The following is a 22074-nucleotide window of genomic DNA, read 5'->3' as shown; positions in this document are numbered from 1 at the left end:
GGTTGATCAAATCAAATAACGAAGAAATCCGATAAAAAACTACAGTGACATGTTCTACCCCAGAATTGCATAAAGTCAGCCAAAACCCTAAGGGGCATATGAAAGGGAGCCCCCTCCAGCCAGTTAAGCACCACTGTGTACAGGACAGTGAGAGAGGACACCTGTAGCCTGGCAACGCTCTGCGTCTAGAAACCCTAAGAGTAGAGGGCAAAGCCCTAGGATGAGGATCTTGGAAGCCCTTGGGAGTAGCAGCAATTGGTGACCAACTTAATGTCCCAGAACTCGGACTGGGACAACTTAGGTATCCAAGGGTTCTGAGGTCCCTAATACATTGTCCTTAGATCCCAGACAAGGCTCTGAAGATCCAGAGCTATATTTTTCAAAGATTCAGACGGAACGAACCACAGAATATGGAGGTCAGCCCAAGAACCCAGCGAGAGAATCCCTTTCTCTCTGAGAGGGGATGGGAGAAATTAACAATAGTGATATACCCACTCCCCCCTAAAAAGAGGGTCCTGGTAACATTTTTTTTAATGCACAGAAGAGAACAGAAGAAAAGCACACAAGTAGGTCATTTTGAAAGTCATGTATAGAGTTTGTTTTCCACATGTTTTGGGTTTTTTTTTAATGTGGTATGAAACAATTTCCTACAGACTCTTCTTTGTGTTCTGCTACATAGAGGGAAATAACTTTCTTTTTTTAGTGTTTGATTTCAGGCTTTTCAGTGTTTTTTTTTTTAAAACTTTTTTTCACAACCCTTCCAAAAATATATTTTAGTCCCTAAAACATATGTGCAAAAGTCCTTTTAATATTTAAATCTTTCATAATTCTAAAAGTTTTGACCATCCCAGATAAATTTAGTAAGGCTACATTACTACTTATAGCCAATCTTATGTACCAGTACCCAAGGTATGCTCTATCTTAAAAATCCTTAGTCAATACCATGTTTATAGTATGTTTTTCCCCCCTCCAGTAACGGCAAACTGCTACAAAAGTATCTTCATAAGATTCTTATGAGATGGGTACTATAAAAGACTAATAGGAGAATAAGAAATATACACTGTCCTTTGAGTGGTGTACATAGCATATATTGCTTTATGCATCTTTAATTAATGTGTTTCTAAAAAGCTGTCTGTAAAATTAATCTCCAAGTATCTAATCTTATTTTATGAATGAATGATTTTTCCCCCCCTCTATTAAGAAACTAGCTCAAAAATATTCTGAAAGCATACCTAATGACTCAGAAAGCCCTTCAGAATCACACCTAATTTCTGGAGGAAATAAGTTTTTAAAAACTCAGAACAGTTAAAAGTTAGAATTATCCTATAAAACCCCATTTCAATGAAACTTTCAGTCAAGACTACAGTCCATTATACATATCTTGCCTTGACCTTCTAGTGTCTCCAAACACTCATCTCTAAAATGGATTCCCTTCTTAACTTAATTAATTAAAAAATTATTTTATTTCTTCAAGACCCAGGTGCATGTACGCATCCTATCTTCAATGAAGTCTTATCTGTTTCCCTAGGAAGTGATCTCTACTCCCCAATCTTTAATCTTTTTCTTCTTATCTCTCTTATGTAGTTAACCCCCCTTTTGAATTACAGTTATTTGGATATATGTTATCCCTTGTTACCAGAGAATAATAAGCTCCCTGAGGGCAAGATTTGTGTTGTTTTTTATCTTTAAATTCCCAATGCCTAGAACAGTACTTAGCACACACTAGGCATTCATTTCCTTAACAAAACTTTAATCTAACTTTGAATTACTGGCTGGATTTCTACAAAGGAATCAATACTAAAGTAGTTTTATCTATACAGATACCCTAAACAAACAAATAAACAAAAAAAAAACCATTCAGTTTAGTAATTCGAAGGGGACTTCCCTTTCTATTATTTCCTCCTGTTCTAGAGAAATGCTGTTACTTTACTGTAACAGTGTCTTAATTGGAAAATTTCAGTGAATTTGCAAAGAAAAGCAAGTGAACCATAATGTAACTCACAAATAGGGAATAATAAATCTATTTCCTGCACACCTGTGCCTTCAACGTCTTTGCTTCAGATATCTCTGATAAGGGTATGAGATCCAAAATATATAAAGAACTGCAATTAGGTCCCAATTAGTGTGAATAATGTATTTGCCTTAATTTGTGTTGTTATTCAGTAGTTTCAATTGTGTCCAATCTTCATGACCCATTTGCGGTTTTCTTGGCAAAAATACTGGAGTGGTTTGTCATTTCCTTCTCTAGCTCATTTTAGAGATCAGAAAATTGAGGCAAACAGAGTTAAGTAACTTGTCCAGGGTCACACAGCTAGTGTTTGAGACCATATTGAACTCAGGTCTTCCTGACCCCAGGTCCATGCTTCAAATTCAAATTACAAATTCATAATGGATATTACTACTGGGCTGAAACCAGTATTTCTACTTTACAGAATCACTACTTCAAATACATGCAACCACTTCAGGAGGTTCATTATTTGTACTAATCAGGATCTAATACAAATAAACAAACCAAAGTTATTCCCCAGAGGGTAAGTGGTCAAAAAATAAACATCTCCTTTTTAAAACTGCAAACAACAATAAAATGAAAGAATACTTCAAACAATTAAGAGAAATATAAATCAAAACAAAACTCTGAGGTTGGCCATCACACCCAGTAAATTGGCAAAGTTGATAAAAGAGTAATTAATGTTGGAAGGACTGAGGGAAGGCAGGCATACTAATGTCTAATGATGGAATTGGTCCAATCATTCTAGAAGCAATTCGGAATTTGACTAAAAAGTCTATACCCTTTACTCCAGATCTCATTGCATGCCATATACCCCAAGGAGGTCAAGCACAGAAAGAAAGATCCCATATACACCAAAATACTTACAGCAAGACTTTTTGTGGTAGCATAGAACTGTAAACACCTGGGGAATGGCTAAACAAATTATGGCTCAAGAATATACTAGAGGGGCAGCTAGGTGGCGCAATGGATAGAGTTCTGGCCTTGGAGTCAGAAGGATCTGAGTTCAAACTCAGCCTCAGACACCCTGGGCAAGTCACTTACCCCTGATTGCCTCACCAAAAAAGAAGGAAAAAAAAGAGTATACTGGAATTTTATAGTACTATAAGAAATGATGAATAAGAGGATGGAGAGGCAAAGAACTGATACAAAATGAAGAAAGCAAAACAAGCAAACAATATATACAGTGACAATACAATTAAAGTAAAACCAAATACTATGAAATTATAATGACCAAACTTGACACCAAAATAGAAATATAAGAATGTACCTCTCCACTCTCTTTGCCAAGATGGGGAACTATGGAGGTGGAACACTGCATATCCTGTTGAACTTGATTATTTGTAATTTGCTGAGCTGCTTTTTTTTTTTACCTTTCTCCATTCTTTGTTTTAAGGGAGACTGCCTTCTGGGTTAGAGAGGGAGGATATATTGAGAAACGTAAATGATGTAAAAACAGTTTATCAAAGTAAGGTTTTTTTTAAAAAAACTGTCTGACCAAGGGATTGAGAGAGACAAGGGGAACAGCTGCCAAGTTTTATTATGTATAGAAAATTAGACACATAAAACAAAAGGCAGGGATCAGTGAAAATCTCCTAATGGAGAAGTAGAAACAGTTTCTTATTAATATTTTATTTCCCTCCCCCTTCAGTGGTATTTAGCGTGATCAAGCTATCACATGAATAATCTAATTCTGATTGTAACTGCAGGATGAACTTGTACCAAAAGCTAAAATGAAGTAAACTTCGGACAAATAAAAGTACTACTACTTAAAACATATGTTTGGTCAATCTGTGAACTTGTCTTACTTAAAAGTAGGGAGGCTGTAATTACAAATGGGTTAATGATTTATATAAATTCATGGTTGGTAAATTCACAACAGGAGGAACAAAGGATGTTTGGTGATCATAGCCCTTACCTCTTGAGGTTCATTAAATATATTTTCTTCAGATTCTCTATGTGTTAAGACCTAGTCAAATGTCTGGCTTTTAATTTTACACAACAAATTTTCAAAAAGACTTATGCAGTCACTTAACGACTAGTTTTAATCATGGAAAGAAATTCTGGAAAAACACTGTGTACTTCTGTGTATATGTACATACATATGCATACATACACATACATGCATATACTTATTGATTTCAGTATGCTATTACTGATATGCTATAATTTCAAAGTGCTATAAGTTAACCCAGCAACCAAATTATTTTTCTACTTCCCAAACTGAAGTTTTAAAACATATCAAGTACTCAGTAATGTCTAGAACAAAAAAACTATGCTTTATTCCTTTAAGATAACTTCTGATAAGGGGCAGCTACGTGGTGCAGTGGATAGAACACCAGCCCTGGATTCAGGAGGACCAGAGTTCAAATCCGGCCTCAGGCACATAACATTAGCTGTGTGACCCTGGGCAAGTCACTTAACCCCATTGCCTAGCTCCCCCCCCAAAAAAAAAGATAATTTGTGATATTACACAAACAATTTTGTAAGATTAATAGAGTAACAAGGTCCAGATGGAATAATTTCAACAAATCATCAAATAATGAGTATAATATTCATACTTTTACCACTACTCACTCTATCAGTCTTTGTAATGACTAAATTATCAGTGAGAAGCAGATTTTTTTTTAGTTCCCTCTCCTCCCACATAGTGTGCTCTTAATGGTTTTGTGATGTTCTTTAATATACATAATTGATTAAAAACATCTCTTTGTTGAAATAGTATAGGATAGCATTTACAAGAACCTTGGGTTCTGTGCTTGACTTTGGAGGAAGGAGAGAAAAAAGGAGGAGGGAGGGAGGAAGACAGGGAGGAACCCCAAAACACTGATAATATTTGACTTCTAAAACATTTACTTGCCTGGGACTCCTATCATATCCTGAATACCACCAGACCTTCTATCAACAGAAAGTTCTTTACACTCTCTAAAGAATTCTATTTGTGTAACTAAAACAAGGGCTCCAGTTTTCAAGGCCTCTTAAAATTTCTTTTGTCATTATCCTTGGAAACCAGATATAGTACAGTAATAAAAACAATTACATGCTTTATTATCATATCCTGTAAATACCAGAGGCTATTTTAAGTAAAGAAATGTTTTAAGTTGTGCTTACATACTACGTGTGTGTGTGTGTGTGTGTGTGTGTGTCTATAATTATTGCAGCAAAAACAAAAATTAAACTTTCAGGTTATCTATTGTTGTTAGTATCAATTAGTGAGCTGTTAAAGAGCAATGTGAACCACATATAAAGGGATTTACAGGCAATAAACAAAAATCTGTAAATACTTCTGGAAAATATGTAATAAAGTGAAGATTTGCTAAAAGTAAAAATCTGCTTTTAAAAAATGATCATAGATACATATTCTATGTCATCCTAATAGACTCATAGGCTCGGTTCTTTTACTTTACCAAGAAAGAATGTATAGAGAGCCATGGTGAGGGGCACAATACAGAAAAAGAATGAGCAAAGGAGACTGAGAAGTCAGACAGACAGGAGAACCTAGAGACAAGAGTGTCACAAAAACCCAGAGAGGAGAGATTATACAGAAGGTGATCAAAAATATCAATGTTGCAGAAGGGTCAAACAAGATGAGGACTGAGAAATTGGATTTGGTGAGTAAGATGTCACTAATAATGGAAGACAGAACCATCTCATTTAAGTGGTAAGGTCCCAAGCCAGATTTGAGGAGGCTGAAAAGTGAGTAAGGGGAGAGGCACTGAGGTATAGAAAGCAGACAGTGTCCCTGCCCTGCATCCCTCCTCAAGTAAAACTGTGAAAGAGAAGAAAGATATGGGATGAAAGTCTGAAGGAACGGTAGATGCACATATCTTTTTAGGAAAAAGACCTGGGGCACTGTTTGGAGAAAGGAGAAAATGGTAGAAGTCTGAGAACAGCTAAGAGAGAAAAACATAGGGACTGGGAACAAGGGTGTATGTAGAAGGGTTGACATTGGCAAAGAGAAGGACCACAAAGGAAAAAATGCAACTGTGTTGTACTATCTGCTTTGGACATTACTATGAAATAGTAAAATTAACTTTGTTTACTTTCTAATCCTGCCTGCAATAAATCAAATAAAGTATCTAAACTAAGTTTGTTACTGGATGAAACTATAAGCAGGCAGCAAAAAACACATGAAGAAGTTGGATACTGAATGTATCCTTCATGCAGAATGCACAGCCTATTTCACTAGAAATCTTAAGTGCTTGCAACACTTATAGCTGGCAGCTTGATATCTATTGTAGGCCTACAGGAGAATTAGTCATATCTGTATACTGAAATGTTTTCCTTCATTCCAAAAATAGCATGCAGGCAGGCAAGAACCACAATGATGGTGGATCAAATTCCTTGAAAACAAGTCATAAATTAAAATGATGTAATTAGAAATAGATTTTCCCATATTAAAAAAAAATAGAAGATGGGGGCTAAGCAACTAATATGTAACTTTATATAGAAATTACAAAAAATACAGTGTAAAACTTCCTAAAATGTCTGTAAGTAATGAATCCACATAAAACAATAAAAATTTAACATGAAAAAAGTATTAAGTTCTTATTTTCATAATTCCTGTTTGTTTTAAACTCCAATCTGAAGGTTAAAAAACACAACTTCAATAGATTTACAGAATTTTTATAAAGGCTTCTTTATAAAGTTTTCCATGGATTCTGTAAACAGATTTTGGGAGAGAACTGAGGCTACTTGATAGCTTTTCAGAAACTGAGTCAAGAATACTTTTTTTAATCTTTCTACAGATTAGAACCCCACAGCCTTAGAGATCCAATTATTCTATTGCCTTCATAAATCTTTCCGATTTCTTGAACATCCTCAGGGATTCTTAACCTGGGATCTGTTAACTTAGTAGGATGCCTTCTTCCTGGCCCCTTTCCCTTTATGTGTTATCTTCCCTATTAGACTGTAAACTCCTTGAGGGCAAAGACTATCCACCCCATTTGTAATCCCAGTGCTTTTTGTTTTTCTACCTCTTAGCACAGTTCATGGCACACAGTAGGAACTTTAATGTTTACTGACTGATAACTGCATTTCAATATGAATGGTTAACTTTGCAATCCTATGTATTTTATTTTGTGCATTTAAAAATGCTATCCTAAGAATGGGCCCATAAGTATCAGTAGCCTGCCAAAGAGATCCATCATCTCTCCCTTGCCCTCTTCCTTTTCCTCTCCCCCTGTCTATTGCAGAATCCTTGTTGAGGATACGGCCTTACCTTTAAAACTGCATGAACTCACTCACTCTTCCACTTATTTACACCAAGTCTGCTGTTTCATAGTTTCAAACACTATCAATGCCTTTGGTTTAAGAAGGGATCAAATTCAAATTACAAAGCATGACAGTGTGCTTGGATCCACAAAATCCTGGTTTTTCTACCTCAGTTATGAGACTGGCATTTTGTCTTTCAAGCAATAAAATGCAATCATCATTAGAATACTGTTTTTCCCTTTTGCAGTTCATTCTAGAAGGCTGAGCATACCATAACTTCGAAGTAAGTGAGAATTTATTTTCCCTCATACAACAAATGCTTTAAAACTTTAATATCACCTGATGTGGTACCTCTGGGAGGTCACTGAAAATAGTTTTGGTGGGGCAGCTAGGTGGCACAATGGATAAAGCGCCAGCCTTGGAGTCAGGAGGACATGAGTTCAAATCTGACCTCAGACACTTGACACTTACTAGCTGTGTGACCCTGGTCAAGTTACTTAATCCTGATTGCCTCACAAAAAAAAAAAGAAAGAAAAGTTTTGAAACTCCTCTTTTAAGGCTTTACCTCAAAAAAAAAATTGCTACCTGACACAAAAGAAATCAGTCTCAGTTCTTAACAATCATGGGGTACACCTCCCTTGGTCAGATATATTTTTCTTCCTCAATCCCACTTCGTTCTGTCCCATTTAGTTTAGTTCTGCCACCTCTTCCCTCTTTCCACCCAGGAATAAAGACCTCATGTGAGGACCAGACTAAGGGATAACAACTCAACAAGAGTGCCTTGAGAAGCAGATTTGTATGCACCTGGCTGAGTGCCATAAATGAAACTTCATAAATGAAGTTACTTAAGTATTGAGCGATATTTGAGAAGCTTTGGTTGCAGAGCATTTAATAGCAGATTTTAAGGACTCGACCCAGGAGGACAGATAAATTCTCATCTTCATGTTATTAAACATTACTGCTAAGTTCACAACAACTGAATATCAAAAACACCAAGGCAATGAATAAACTGTCAATCAGAGTAAAAATCTCCATTCCTTTCTCATGGCAGTGCAGGATTTTAAAAAGCAATTTTTATCTAGTATTTTCTAGCTGAACATTATTTTACATAGTTTTGTTGTACCATTGTGTTCTCAGAAAGATAAGAAGGTACTTATGTGGTTTCAAAAATATTACAGTACAATACAGTAAAGATAGAGCAGTCCCCCTCTTTGCTGTTCAGTCATTCACTGGTGTCCAACTCTTCATAACCCTGTCTACCACAGAATGCCAATACTGTCCATGAGGTCTTACTGGCAAAGAAAATGGAATGGGCATTTCCTTGCCTAGTGGATGATGGCAAACAGAGGGTAAGTGACTTGCTCAGGGTCACATAGTTAGCAAAGTGTCTTAGGCCATATTTGAACTCAGGAAGATGAGTTTTCCTGACTCCAGGCCTGATGCTCAATCCACTTAGCTGCCCCATGATGAGTTTACTTACTACCTATATAGCTTATATATTATGGGCCACAGGAACTCCCCATTCTTCTACTACTGATAGAGATGACCCTCCCTGCCTCTTCACTATTCAGTACTCACAACGGCTTCTGATCTCTCTGGGCTGCATTTTCTACTTTTCATCAGCCATGTAAGCTACAGGCCAGGCAGGAGATGAAGCAGAAAAGCACAGAAATCTCCTATCATTGTATTTCTACTCACTGTCCCCTTCTTTAATTTTCTCACTCTTCACATTTCAAATTTTTACCACCTGGTCCTTGCTCCAAGTACTCTCCCTCTAACTAGAGCCCTGACCCAAGATGTGAAAGCCATTATCCATGGATTAGAGCTTTGAAAGTCCCCATTCCTGCTATTAGAATAGGAAAAGGGCAAAAGTAAGAAATATCTAACATCCAGTTTGTCAAGCTGAATATATTTGTCTACAAAAGCATTATTTATAGTACTACTAGTACTGCATTTCTGGTACATTATGGGTTGAATTTTTTTTTTTTTGGTAGACCGGCATTATAAAATAATCAAGAAATGTTTTAAAGTTTCAAACAAGTCTACCAGGCAACTTTTTAAGTCTGGCCTTAGATGGGAAACTTTATAAACATTATATGAGATACTTAAAAATAATTATAGGTCATATACCTGTTTTATTTCACATTCCTCTATGAGGCAAATTTGAAAAGAAGTGAAAGAGGAAAGAGTACATAAAGTAGTCACACACAGTGTAGATGCTTCAGTAACATAAGTATAATCTGACTTATGTTCTCTTCTTCTTTAGTGCTAACCTAGAACTGTAAATTATCAAGGGATACAAGAAATGCCCAGATGACTAGGCATAACACACCAACGCCGTAGGAATAGATGAACAGGTTGGTGTCAAACAAGAAATTTGCTCCTAAGAGGTGTCAACATTGTAACTCCAAGACAAATTTAGGAAAGCACTTGCTATGAGGTAGTAACCTTGTGTTTACAAAAGCATCCTTGAACTAATTTTGAAATCTTAATTTTGAAGAAAAAAAAATTTATCTTATAGTCAAAATAATATTTCAATTAATATTATCTTATCTCACTAACAATTACATTCGGCTGATGTTTTTTAGCAACTAAATGGGGATGTGAGTTCTCAAAGGCTCTAAGCTAGTGGAGCACAAGCTCTGGAAACATAAACTGGAAAGGCTTTGGGGTTTAGGACTATGGGCCAAGCTAGATCAATTTTCAGTAGTTCTTCACTACAGAGTGATGAATTTTTGGCCATGATAAACTAACACAATCTACTAAATCACAGAATGGTCATGATCTGCATCTATAGATGAAGTACCCACATCTAGGGATTTATAGATCCTTTAAATACAGAAAGAAAACCAAGGATTTCAGGATAAGTGCTTAACTGATAACTAATAGTAAGTACTTTATTATGTCTGACACATATTTATTATAGAATACCTTTGCTACCATATTCCCAAGAAATGAAGTACAATGATGATAGCAGCTGAGTAACAAATGCATTTAGAAGATTTGTGAATATCATGAACCAAAAAAAAAAGTTATTTTTAAAACCAAATATATTTTCATTAAGAAAATCACTGACTTTACACAAGGCTTAATTTTGAAGTTAATAAACAGATACTAAGTTTCATCTGAATGTTTTAAAATACACTAAATCAACAGCTTATTTAAGAAATAAAAGCAATCTAACCAGAACCCTGAGGACTTCTCCATATCTCTCTAATTTATTTTAACATATCTAGCTGACAGTAAAATATGTGGAACATATCTCCATACCCTACTATGCAATAATAAATAACTTTAAACAGGGGAAACAGTTACATGAGAAGATATTTTTATACATACACACACACACACACACACACACAGAAAATAAAGCATGGATTTTGCTGTTACTGTTATATCTATGTTGTCTTTGTCATAGTGTTAAAAATTCTTTAAAAACATTTCAAGTACCCCATATCAAAGTAAAATAAGAAAGGAAAACTTAACTGTAAACGTCAATGGCTGCATGTTACAGAATTGTTTATTTGTATCCTTTGATCACCTATCTACTGGGGAATGGCTTTTGAATATATGTACATATAACATACATATATATATACACATATACATATACATACACACATGCATACATGCATGCATACACACATATCTGTTAGGTGGTATTTAGATACCAAAACTTTATATGAGAAATCTGATACAAATATTTTCCCCCATTTATCTGCTTCTCCTTTATCATAGATGCAGTAACTTTGTGCAAAAGCTTTTAATTTTCAATGTCAAAATAACCTATTTTATATTTTGTAATTGCCTTTAGCCTTTAAGAAACCATCTCCTACCAATAACATAAAAGGTAAAAAAAAAAAAGCCATTACCCAGCAAAAGTGGCCAAAAGATATATACTGTCCTCAAAAGAAGAATTCCAAATTATTAACAACATATAAAAGAATTTTTCAAGTCACTAATAAGAGAAAGCAAGTCAAAACAACTAATAAGATTTCACCCTCATACTCAGCAAATTGTTGGAGTGATCACAGTAAGACAGACACAGTAATGGATTACTAATGGCGCTGGAAATATTTGGAAAGCAATTGGGTATCATGAAATAGAATGGCTAAAATCCCCATATACTTTGACTCAGAAATTCCACTACTAGGTATATGCTCCAATAAGGTCACTAAGAAAAAGGATCTAATTAAGATAACAATAAAAATGCATCATTGATATAGCTATAGAACTAAATGCAGTTTATGGCCCTAGGAGTCAAAATGATTTGGGTTTGAAACTCACCTCTAACACTTTTCAGATTTGTGACCACTGGCAAGTCACTTAAGCTCCCAGAATTTCAGTTTCTCATATGTAAAGTGGAGCACTTAAATCACAGGCCTAGTTTGAGATTCACATGAAATAGTATATGTGTATACTTTAAAATTTTTAAAACACTATATAACTATATCATTAATCAGAAAGTGATTGATTACATAAAAATAGATGCATAACTTTAATTTAATGGACACTAAGTACCTACTATATAACAAAGCGAGGTGACAGTCATTAATGAAAATGCAAATAAAAATGAGCCCCTATACTACCCTTCAAGAAGTTTATAGAAATTTCAAATCAAGTATATACAATCAAACTGACCAAATGGACCAAAATAAATCTTCCAGGTCCTGCCAAACAACATGATGGGAAACACAATGGCTAAATAGGAATTATCAAATAATTTAACTAGTTCACTAGTCAAAAAAGCACCACGTAAGTTCCAATATGTAAAGCCAATATTTAAAGCTTTAAGAATATGTGGTCCTTGAAGGGAAGGAACAGTCCATATTTAGGGATTATTTCCTAGAGCCAGGCATCATTTGTAAATATTGGCAATCTCTGCTTGTACCAACATATAACGATGGTGACAACAAGCAATAATGCCCAAATGCAAGATAAGATATAAGACCCAAAAGCCATAACTAGATGCCAACATGGTTCTCCTTCACTTTACCAAAGGTACATTTAGTCTTTTATACAAAGTTTATTATACTGCTGGTGAAATAAATTCGTTCAAATCCAAACCAATCTAGATTCAAATTTAATAAATGTACATTAGATAATCCCAACCCACTAACTTTAGCAAATGTAATATAACCTTTGCTGTTCTTCATGTGTGCTATCTCTCCTTCATATGCCTTTGTTCTGAGCTCACTCACCATTCACAACATATCAAATAATACAGCTAATCTCCCTGTGTTTCCTGGAATAGTCTATCTGAAGAGACACTCCACTAATGCTTTTAGATACAAGAATCTTCTTACATCATCTAATGCAAATAAACTAAGACCAAAAGAGAAAAGTGATATAAACCAAAAATTACAAAGCACATGAAGGGCTTCACCAAAAGAAAACCAATTCACCAAAGAGTGAAACACTATGTCACAAACATTTTATCAATTCAAAACAAATGACCTTAACAATCTCATTGTTTTGTTTGTTTTTTCTTTGCCATATTCATATTGTTTTAATAAAGAAACCAAGTTGTTTCAATGGTGAGAAGACACTGGGCATTAAATGAGGTAGGTTTACATCTATATTTTATTGTTTCAGGCATACACAAAGAGACACCCCACACAACCTTCAATACCTGGTGTGAATACTTCCTCGTTCAAAGAATTGTAACTCAGTATTCTTTAAGTGGTGCTGTAGTATAAATAATTGATCATTTTGTAGCCAAACTGGATTTTGGTAAATCGACATTTAGGGCTGCTACACTTAAAAACTATGATCAACAACGAGGCCAAGGAATGATGAAGAATTCAGCTTACCTCCTGGCAGAGAAATGACAGACTAAATATGTAGAGGGAGACATTTTTGGAAGTGGTCAGGACTTCCTGACTCCGAGTACAGATTTCTATCCACTGTGCCTCTGATACAGAAATGCGGGATTAAAGTGGAATGATAATTTTAAAGCTCATTTTAAAAGCACACATTTTAGAAGGGCTAGCCCTTTAAAGGTAGAAACACATTCCCTTTCCAGGCCATTTTTGAAGCTCTTCCAGCTTGACAAACTGACAGCTTCAAAGCTGGAAAGGATATCAGCAGCAGTCATCTAGTTCCCACTATAACATAACTGACAACTGATATGTCCTGCCAGACTCTGTGCTCTGACAAAGTAATCTTCAAGAACCCAAGGTTCACTTCCCTAGCACGATGAGGCATCAAGTAAGATTTTCTGATTTAGTGGACAGAGCCCTGGACCAGAGTTCTAAGCCCAGCTGAGACACTATCTTTCGGATGATTCATGTAGGACAAGTAATACCATCAGAGGACTTAAGCAAACACCGTTAAGTATTAAGAAATCCTAGGCAATTTTAAATAATTAAAACTCTCCACTATACCTTCTATGACTCTCTCTATTCCTTATTTGTTAATGATGAACTCTTTCCCTATCTATATATCTGAAAGGTAACGTCTTCTTTATTCTTCTAATACGTTTATAACATGATCTTTTTATATCTAGGATATGTATCCATTTTGATCTTACCTTGATAAGTAGTATGAGATGTGCTGCCAGATGGCTGTCTAGTTTTTCCAGCATTTCTTGTCAAACAATGAGTTCTTATCCCAGTAACTAGGTTTGTCAAACTTGGGTTTGTCAAACAGGAAGCTACTAGGTTTATTTGCTTTGGTATGTTAAGTACCTAATCTGTTCCCCTAATCAACCTCTTCTTTTTCAACTAGTACCAAATTACTGTTTTACAGTAGTATGCTGGGGCAGCTAGGTGGCGCAGTGGTGAGTTCAAATCCAGCCTCAGACACATAACACTTACTAGCTGTGTGACCATCACTTAACCCCACTGCCTAAAAAAATAAACACAGTACTATGCTATCCAGTCTTAATCAGACCCCTTCGTTCTAGTGCCCTACTGTCTCCCCACCCCCCACCATTATTTCCCTTAAGATTCTTGACCTTTTTGTTCTTATACACCAACTTCTTCATTGTTATTTTTACTATTAATTTTTCTAGTTCAAAAAAGTAATTCTCTGTCAATCTGATTGGCATAGCACTGGATACCTAAATAAATTTAGGTGGTACTGTCATTCATATTGTATTAGCTCAGCCTACTCATGAGCAATTACTATTTCTACAATTATTCAGGTCTCTTTATTTCCTTAAGTAACATTTCATAGTTAGTGTCTGATTGAATCCTGGAAGATAGACACCACCCCATCTCCATCCCCATCCCCATCCCTATCCTTGAAGTATTCCGCATTCTCCAAGTACTTTAAATGGAGTTACCTGTCTCTTCTTGCTGGGGTTCTCTAAGTCTTTCCTGGACTTTCCTAGACTTCATCACCTCCAAAAACTCATCATTCTGCATGACTTCTCCCACCCTTTTCAGCTCCTTTTTATGTGCTGTCTCCCTTATTAGACTGTGAAATTTTTGAAGACAGGGACCATCTTGTACCTTTCTTTGTATCCCCAATGTTAGTACACTGTCTGGCACTTAACAAACGTTTACTGCACTTAACAAATACAGACTGACTCTGACTCTAAGCACACCATCATTTCATCTGCAAAAAAGTAATAATTGTGTTTCTTTATCTATGCTTTTTCCATCATTTCTTCTTTTATACAATTCCATGATTTTATTTTGATCACTTTGTTATTAACATGATCAATTATGCTTACATTAAACCCTGTATTCTCAGTATAAATCTAACCTAGTAATACTGTATAATCTTTCTGATGTTGCTATAGTCTCTTTGCTAATATTTAAAATAAAATTTTTATATCAGTCTAAAGAAGTGGAGAAATATTAATTGTTCATGGGTAGGCCAACACAATATAATAAAATGACAATTCTATCCAAATTAATTTACTTATTCATCACCACACCAAACAAACTACAAAAAAATTATTTAATAAGTATGAGTTAGAAAAAAAAAATCCATCTGGAAGAACAGTCAAGAATAACAAAGGAATCAATAAAAAAAAATGCAAAGGAAAGAAATGAAAATCCATGGAAAAAAAGTATAGTTCTAGATTTCAAATCACATTACAAAGTGGTAATCATCAAAATAATCTGGTACTAAGAAACATAGTGGTAGATCAGTGGAACAGATTAAGTACACAATAGAAAAGAGTAAACAACTATAATAACCTAGCTTTTGATAAACCCAAAGATACAAACTTTTGGAAAAAGAACTCAGCATACGACAAAAATTGCTAGGAAAACTGTTAAGCAATTTGGCAGAAACTAAGCATAGACCAACATATCACACTCTATGCCAAAGTCAAAATGGATAAATTATTTAGACATAAAGGGTGATATTATAATTAGGGCAGCATGAAAAAATGAACCTGTTATGACCAAACAAAAGAGAAAGGATCACAAGAAATAAAATGGTTAATTCTGATTACGTACAATTAAAAAGGTTTTGCAAAAACAAGACTAATGCAGCCAAAACTAGAAGGAAAACAGGAAAAGGAAAAAGTGGTAAGTTTTTCTGATAATGGCCTCATTTCTCAAATATACAGAAAACTGAACCAAAATTAAAAAAAAAAGAGCCATTCTCCAGTTGATAAATGCTCAAAGGATATGAAAAGGTGGCTTTCAGAAGAAGAAATCACAGCTATTCTTGGTAACATGGAAAAATGCTCTTAAACCAGTATTTATTAGAGAAATCCAAATTAAAACAACTCTGAGATACCACCTCATACCCATCAGACTGACTAACATGATGAAAAAGGAAAAGTACAAATGCCTAAGGGGATATAGGAAAAGAAGGGCACATGCACTGTTGGTAGTGTTCTTAACTAGTCCAACCATTCTGGAGAACATTTTGGAAATATGTCCAAAGTGCTATAAAACTGTGCATTCCCTTTCACTCAACAATACCACTAATAGGTCCAAATCCCAAAGAGATTAAGAAAAAGGGGAAAAGACATTATTTGTATAAAAAATATGTTTAACAGCTCTGTGGTGGCAAAGATTTGGAAATTGAGAGGATGCTCATCAATTGTGAAATGGCTAAACAAGTTGTGGTATATGACTATGATGGAAGACACAGGCATTATAAGAAACCAATAAAAACCACTTTTTTTATATTGGTCATCATCTCATAAATCTACAAACTTAGTCAAGTTTCCTTCTTTTCTACAGCTTCATCATGTACTTTTGTTGTTTAGTTATTTCAGTCATGTCTGACTCTCTGTGACCCTATTTTGGGGTTTTCTTGGCAAAGATACTGGAGTGGTTTCCCATTTCCTTCTCCAGCTCAGTTTACAGATGAGGAACTGGGGCAAATAAGGTTAAGCAACTTGCCCAGGGTCACACAGCTAGTAAGTGCCTGAGGGCAGACTTGAACTCAGGTCTTCCTGACTCCAGGCCCAGCACTTTAGCACTTTCCAGAGCAGCCTCATATATAGATCAGAAGTTCCTCTTCCTTTTTCTGGATGTACTGTATTGTTGACTCATTAACACAGAACTCATGACCAATAGCACTATAGCTCAGGCCTGAATGAAGCTTTTCTAATACATGCACTTTCTCCATATGGTACATCATTGCCTTCTTGATTTAAGAATATTAAACAGCACTACACTGGGGGCCATTTTAAATTATGAAATCACCAACCATGAAAATGACACTTGTTAACAGTGTGAGAGCTGAAACAAGAAGGCAGAGTATTGCCTTGTTCAACCTCAGCAGAGAATATGTGCTTTAGGGGCCTCAAATTTTTTGCGGCTTTGTGCATGAATGAGTAAGCACGAGTATTGATTTGGGGGTTACAAATAAATTTTAACAAGTAGGCAAATTCACAAATACAGAATCCACAAATAAAAAGGACTGACTATATAAGCCTGGGACAAACGTCCTGAAGAAAGCTCACATTGTCCAAAATTTTCATTGGTATCTTTCTGTTTTACATCACCTATATTTCTCAGCATACTCCAACATTTTGAATATAGAAGCATGGGAACACACAAAAATTGACCTAAAGTGATATAAGCAAAAGCAAGGAAACAATATAGACAATGACACCAACAATGGAAGTGGAAAGAAAAACAACAAAACAATCAAAACTGAAGGCTATAAAATTATAACCACCAAGCTTGGCCCTAGAGAAGGGATACGAGAATGACTCTCCTTCACTTATTTGCAAAAATGCATGGGCTATATTTGTAAAACATGACAAAAGTCAAGCTTTTTTATCTGTGGGTTAGCCTTCCTTCCTTATTCTTTGTTAAAAGGTGCTGCTCTCTAAGATCAGGGAGGTGAAATTCATTGGAAGACATAGGTAATGTTGTTTGAAAAAAGATACCAATGAACATTTATTTTTTAAAAAATCCTCTTGCTGCTATTCAAATGCTGCTGAATGGAACTGAAGGACTTTCTAAAAACTGTCCAGTGTCCAGGACCATTTTCAATTATCTAATCTTACCTGGGCCCTCATTACAGCAAGCCAATCAATCAACTCTTCCTTAATCAACCTATTCCATTCACTACAAAATTTCAAGCATTCCAATCCATTCTCAAATCTCACCCAGTACCCATTGCATAAAACCTCTAGTAAGGATCTTGATTCATAAATCCCTAAGAAAACTGAAGCCATTTACTGATTTCCTTCTCTCATTAAAAGCTAATCCCATTACATTCACTCCATCTTTTCCAGAAGATTGTCCCTACCATCATCTCCTCTTTCCCTCATTTTCAATTCTTCTCTATCTTCCTTGCTATCTGAAAATGTCTAAGTAACTCCTAATCCTTTAAAAAAAAGCCATCAGAAGCACTGGCCTTGGACTCAGGAGGACCTGAGTTCGAATATGGTCTCAGACACATAACACTTACTAGCTGTGTGACCCTGGGCAAGTCACTTAACCCCATTTGCCTAACCCCCCCCAAAAAAGCCATCAGATGGTCCAATCATCCTTACTATCATCCCATCTCTCTTCCTCTTCCCTGCGAAACTCCTTGAGAAAGCTGTTCACACTGGGTGCTGCTTCTGCTCAATCTCTTCTAAACTCTCTGCAATAGGGCTTCAGACCTCAGCATTCAAATGAAATTGCTTTCTCCAAGATGACCAATAACCTCTTAAATGCTGAATCCCATGGGCTTTTCTCAATCCTCATCCTTGACTTTTTCCACAAATCTTAATACTGTTGGCCTCCTTCTCCTCTTAGTTAATCTCCCTTCTGAGTTGGTATTCCTATGTACTTTACTTTGTGTACTAAAAAACATTATTCTGAGAATCAATAGGCTTAACCAGACTGCCAAAAGAGTCTATGACATTAAAACAAAACATAGCAAATGATTCTAAGAAAATAGCCAGAGGGGATGATGAAGTCAATAGAGGGTGGTTTTGTTTGTTTGAAAAAAATGGTTGAAGGGAGATCTTGAATGTTTACAGGCAGCAAAGACTGAGCCAGGTGTCATTGTGACTTATAAATATTAGCCAGAGGGACCCCACTGAGTCCATATTCTGCTGTCAAATATGAATGGGGAATCAAATTAAGAGTACAGCCAGAATGTGGAAAGGACTGGACCAAGGGTGGGGAACCTGCAGGCTCAAGGTCACACTTGGCCTTTTAGGTACAGCTTTTTGAGTCCAAGTTTTACAGAACAAATCCTGTTATTGAGGGGATTTGTTCTGTGAAGTCTGGATTCAATCAAAGGACCACACCTGAGGCCTCAGGGCCACAGGTTCCCCATTACTGGACTGGACATTAAGCCATATAAAACAATCAATAAATATTGATTAAATGCCTTTAGAGACAATTTCACACAATTTATGAATCAATTCACAAATATTTATTAAGTGTCCCCTTTCTGCCAGACACCGCTAGATGCTGGGAGTAAAGTAAAAACAACGGAAATAATCCACACTTACAAGCAGCTTCTATTCAAATGAGAGTCAGCTGAAAGAAATGATTTATCCTGGAGAAGAACACTTAAGATGGACATGATACCTATTTTCAAATATTTGATTAATTATGAAGTGGTCTTCCATAAATAGTCATTTTGTTTTGGCTCCAGGAGGCAAAACCAATAGGTGAGAGAACTGCAGTGTCAGAATTAGAGATGATATAAAGAAAAAACTCTTAATTACAAGTAGGATGGGATCATCTGGGAAGTACTGGGTTCCCCTTCACTAAATGTTTTCAAGTAAACAGTGGATGACCCACATGTTGAAGGAATCTTTGTTCTGGTATGAGTTAGACACAGCCTACGAAATCCTTTTCAGCTCTAAGATTCTGTAACATGATCTCTCTCAAAAAAACATTTGCTTTTAAGAAATACAAGAGTATGCAGTTTGGTTGCACTTTAGGCATGGTTACAAATTGCTCTCCAGAATGGTTGAATCAGTCACAACTCCAACAACAGTGCATTAGTGTCCCAATTCTACTACATCCTCTCCAACATTTATCATTTTCCATTTTTGTCATAGTAGCCAATCCAAGAGGTGTGAGCTGGTATCTCAAAACTGCTTTAATTTGCATTTCTCTAGTCAAAAGTGATTTAGAGCACTTCATCTGTCTATAGATAACTGCCTGTTCATATCCTCTGACCATTTATCAATAGGGGAATGGCTGGCAGTCTTATAAATTTGACTCAGTTCTCCAGATATTTGAGAAAGGAGGCCTTTGTCAGAGACACTTGCTATAAAGACTGTTTCCCAGCTTTCTGCTTTCCCTCTAATTTGGTTACATCAGTTTTGTTTGTGCAAAAGCTTTTTAATATAATCAAAATTATCTATTTTATATTTTGTAATGCTTTCTCTTGTTTGGTCACAAATTCTTCCCTTCTCCACACATCTGACAGGTAGACTATTCCTTGCTCTTCTAATTTGCTTATGGTGTCACCCTTTATATCTAAATCACATATCCATTTTGACCTTATCTTGGTATATGGTGTGACATGCTGATATATGTTTGGTCCCTATTGTTTTCCAGTCTTCCCAGCAGTTTTTTGTCAAATACTGAGTTCTTATCCCAGAGGCTGGGGTCTTTGGGTTTGTGAAACACCAGGTAATTATGGTCATTTATTACTGTCTTGTATACCTAATCTATTCCACTGATCCACCACTCTATTTCTTGGCCAGCACACCAAGATAGTTCTGATGATTACTGCTTTATAACATAGTTTGAGATCTGGTACTGGTAGGCCACCTTCCTTTTTTTTTCCCATCAATTCCCTTGATATTCTTGATCTTTTGTTCTTTCAGATGAATTGTTATTTTTTCTAGCTCTGTCAAAAATTTAAGGGAAGTTTGGAATGGCACTAAATAAATTAGTTTAGGCAGAACTGTCATTTTTATAATATTGGCTCAGCCTACCCATGAGCAATTTATATTTTTCCAATTGTTTAGATCTGATATTATTTGTGTGAAAAGTGTTTTGTAATTGTATTCATATAGTTCCTGGGTTTGTCTTGGCAGGTAGACTCCTAAGTATTTTACATTGTTTACAGTTATTTTAAATGGAATTTCTCTATCTCTTGCTTCTCAGCTTTGTTGGTGATAGAAAGAAATGCTGATGATTTATGTGGATTTATCTTATATCCTGCAACTTTACTAAAGTTAATTACTTCAAGTAGTTTTTCAGTTGATTCTCTAAGTATACCATCGTATCGTATACAAAGAGTGATAGTTTTATTTCCTCACTGCCTATTCTAATTCCTTTGATTTCTTTTTCTTCTCTTATTGCTACAGCTAACATTTCTAGTATTACACTTCTGAATAACAGTGGTGACAATGGACATCCTTGCTTCACTCCTGATCTTAGATCTTATTAGGAAGGCTTCTTTGTAGCTCATGCCCATTACAGATAATATATATCATTTTAAGGAATGCTCCCTTCATTCCTATGCTCTCTAGTGCTTTTAATAGGAATGTGTGCTGGATGATTTCTGTTAGTTTTCTTATTGACGTAGATAACAATGTTGATTGTTTTCCTAATAGCGAACCAACCCTGCATTCCTGATATAAATCCTACCTGGTCATGGTGTATAATCCTTGTGACATATTGTTGTAATCACCTTGCTAGTATTTTATTCAAAATTTTTGCATATCCTTTGATACAGCAGTACCATTACTAGGTCTGCATCCCAAAGAGATCATAAAAAGGGGGAAAGGATCTAGAAATATAAAAAATATTTATAGCAGCCCTTTTTGTGGTGGCAAGATATTGAAAATTGAGGGGATGCCCATCAATTAGAGAATGGCTGAACAAGTTGTGGTATATGAATGTAATGGAATACTATTGTGCAATAAGAAATGATGAGCAGGCAGATTTCAGAAAAACTTGGAAAGATTATATGAACTGATGCAAAGTAAAATGAGCAGAACCAGGAAAACACTGTTCACAGTTATCAGCAACACTGTATGATGATCAGTTATGAATGACTTAATTCTTCTCAGCAACACCATGATCCAAGACAAGTACAAAAGACCCATGATGGAAAATGGTATCCACATCCAAATAAGTAACTGATGAACTCTGAATGGAGATAGAAGCATAGTTTTTTACTTATTTTACTGTTTTCATTTTTTTTCCCTTTTGATCGGTTTCTTCTTTCACAACTATGACTAACATGGAAATATGTTTTACATAACTGCACATATATAACCTATATCAAATTGCCTATCATTTTAGGAAGAGGGGAGGGGAGGGAGAAAAACCTGGAACTCAAAATCCTATAAAAATGAAAAATTATCTTCACATACAATTGGGAAAAAATAAAACACTATTAATAAAGAAAAAAGAAAGAAAAGAAAAAAGTTAAAAAAAGAAAAAAGAAACCATGAATCGAGAAATGGCTAAACAAATCATAGTAAATTGATGTGACAGAACATTACTGTA

At 35.5% G+C, this 22074-nt stretch overlaps 1 protein-coding gene across 4 annotated transcripts in view; it reads right to left on the bottom strand.

Moving 5' to 3' along the window:
• CEP85L (centrosomal protein 85L) overlaps positions 1-22074 on the bottom strand; it is a 166545-nt gene that overhangs the window by 51256 nt on the left and 93215 nt on the right. The gene's annotated exons all lie outside the window — the stretch shown is intronic.

Source organism: Phascolarctos cinereus, unplaced genomic scaffold, assembly GCF_003287225.1.
Source record: "Phascolarctos cinereus isolate Bilbo 61053 unplaced genomic scaffold, phaCin_HiC Scaffold_5;HRSCAF=322, whole genome shotgun sequence".
Lineage (NCBI taxonomy): Eukaryota > Metazoa > Chordata > Mammalia > Diprotodontia > Phascolarctidae > Phascolarctos > Phascolarctos cinereus.
Note: the sequence above shows the minus strand (reverse complement) of the source record. Positions and strands in the feature narration are given on the sequence as shown.